Source organism: Amphibalanus amphitrite, unplaced genomic scaffold (genome assembly GCF_019059575.1).
Source record: "Amphibalanus amphitrite isolate SeventyFive unplaced genomic scaffold, NRLGWU_Aamphi_draft 000004F_arrow, whole genome shotgun sequence".
Classification (NCBI taxonomy): Eukaryota; Metazoa; Arthropoda; class Thecostraca; order Balanomorpha; family Balanidae; genus Amphibalanus; species Amphibalanus amphitrite.
This window is the reverse complement of record NW_024881501.1, coordinates 428,973-431,708: the sequence shown is the minus strand read 5'-3', so window position 1 is coordinate 431,708 and position 2,736 is coordinate 428,973. Positions and strand designations below refer to the sequence as shown.

The 2,736-nt window shown below is 45.8% G+C and overlaps 1 long non-coding RNA gene across 1 annotated transcript; it reads left to right on the top strand.

Annotated features, from left to right (window-relative positions):
- Positions 1-425: 425 nt before the first annotated feature.
- On the top strand, positions 426-1,623 carry LOC122374352. Its single transcript, XR_006255205.1, has 2 exons — positions 426-649; positions 1,221-1,623. It is a non-coding gene; the product is annotated as an uncharacterized LOC122374352 (long non-coding RNA).
- Positions 1,624-2,736: the final 1,113 nt, after the last annotated feature.

Sequence of the window (2,736 nt, the reverse complement as noted above, 5' to 3'; positions counted from 1 at the left end):
AAATGAATTGACCAATGAATGGCTTGGGATGCGTGGGGCGGGGCGGAGCCATGCCCATATAAGGTCATGCAATCAATAAATTGACCTGATTTCGTGCATCCTAGTTTGAAAATGGTAAAAAACGGCATATGGAAGTATTATAACCACATACAGCCCATACTTACTCTGTAGAGAAATCACCAGCGGTCCTAATCCAATTAGTCACGATGCCGAACGAATCTAGTGGAGGCGGCCGTGATAGAGAAAGCAGCGGTGTTGAAAAAACGTGCGTTTGTAAATGAAACATGAACATTAAATTTTAATTATATTACTTTATCGTTATAACCCTAAATATGTCAGAAATTTTCAATAAATACTAAGCTGTCGATTTGTCAAGTTTTTTATTTTGAAAGTTAAATATTTACGGCAAGGCAGACGGCCATTTCGGTAGGCGTCGTGTCCCTCTGGATTGTTCTTCCGTTCCAGAAAGGTGTGTGTCCCCGGTTTTTATCTCGTGCCGATGCCACATATGTGAGGATTTGCAATTTTTTGAGTGGAATTTGCATAGGAAGACCTGTTTGATATTTTTCTGTCTCTTTTCTAGTGTAAGGTTGTCTAGAAGAGAAGAAATAGGCGGCGTGAAAATGATGGTGGTTTTGAGACAATTACGGTGCGTGACGCTAGCGTCGTATATTTTTGCTTTTATTATATTTTTGGAGGTCAGGTATTGCGTTAATATGGCAGTTTAAATTTTTTAAAGAAGTGTCAATGCTGTTAGGAGCAATTTCTTTTCGGTAGGTCCTATACCCAATGTTAAAGGATGAGAAATGTGAGCCACCAGTACATTAGGGGGTGACCACTGTGACACTTGACGGTAAGCAGCTGCCCTTTTTTGTAACATTTTAAAATTTATTCAATCTAAATGACTTATCTATTGCTGGGATTGGCTTTTCCTTGCCTTATATCGGTACTTTGAGCAGATGTCACCCTTGCTGCAATATTGATATGTGCGTCTCACGTGTGCCTCAGTCATCTTTTCACAGTTAAATATATAACAAAACATAATCTAACCTGACCTCAACTGTGTCAGCCTGTCTGCCTGTCTGTCTGAACTGAACTGTCTGAACTGTGAGCCTGTCTGAACCTGTCTCAGCTGAAGCCACGGAACTGCTATTCCAGTTCAAAACCCCATGTTAAAAGTAAACTTTTTCCTGTAACAGATTTCATATGTTTCATTGCAGGCCAGCCGTCAGTCACCTGTGGCGGAAGGCAGCGAGGTGTGGCGACCGTCTGGACTCCGGAGGAAGTGGAGGACAGTGTTGAAACAGTGTAGTCCTCAAACGAGTGTTGTGGGTTGATAGGTTTGGTATGGCATCATCAACTTATTTGTTACTGATGATGGTTCCTCATACAAGCAGTTCGCGTAGAATTAAGGAATCAGACATGTCATGGGTTCGAACGAAGGGGGAATTTTACGATACATATTTTTCCTTTGAATTGCGTCATCGCCGCTCGAGTACATAAGTTGCTTCATATGCGGTGACCGTTTAGGCGTATGGCCTGTCAACTTTCTGCTGCGATGATATGCAACAATATCCGTGTGCGATAATCATGCTATGAGGAGCAATATATCTGTTGGAAGCTCGGACGTCATGCTGGTGGGCATATGTTGGTCAATGTTATATATGGCCACATGTTGGCCAATGCTACAAATGGCCCCGATCAGATAACTGGGTGCTCAATTGTTATTAATGAGTAGTGGCGCATGCAGTGGGCATAGGTGGATAATTGTGCCCGAACTGTGGGTGCTTGGGCGTAGCAAATCCGCCGCCGCCCTAGCGGTGACCTTGACCTCCGCCGTCTGTTTCGGCTCCAGAGCCAAACCGGCGTAGAATTGGGAGAGCTCGAGCACCCACAGTTCAGCACCATTCTTCACCTATGTTGATGTGCGGTGGGAGATGAACACTGCCCGGCGGACCGGCTGTGTTCATTTCCAACAGGCGTCTTGGATCACCATGACGAATGGTATGCCGAGGCGACGCCAGTCTGGGTATGAAATACAAAAGAAAACAAAAACGAATCAGTGGTGAGACTGCTACAGGGCAGTAAAAAGGTAGGCACGCGTCTGGCTGCGATTTACTTGTTGTTGTTAACTTGTTGCCCCACGATAACTAACTGATCTGGTGGCTTCACCATCGCCGGACCTAATGGTTTTCCACATGCGCCCCGGCCTTGGACCCCGGAGGGTTGGACTCAGTACGCCAGTACGCCCCCCCCCCCCTCTCGCCGTCTCGATCCTGATGCCGTCTCGATCTCGATAGAGCCTCTTGAAAGAAAACGAGCTCTTCTGGCACTGAGAGCATTGCGAAGTTGTAGCATTTTAGGTGCACAGGCTTACTCTAACGACACACAGGTCAGTGACCTGACCTGACCTAAAAATGCGGTTGGTGTCGAAAGATCGGGCTAGAATCAGTAGCGGCGGAACACCTTCAATTAAGGGGGGGGGGGCACTGCCGACTTTTGGTCCCATTCTTTCCATGCAACACCCAATAGGGCTAATATTAAGATGCCAAAATCAAAGGGGGCCCCGGTGCCCTACCCGTTCCGCCGCCTATGGCTAGAATTAACGGTGAAGTATGCCAACTTTCAGCTCTGTCCCCGGCATTTTAATTTGATACCAGGGTGAGCTAGGAATCGACGTGTATTCAATTGATTGGGAAAATAAAAGCATTCATAAATTGTCATTTTCAATACCGC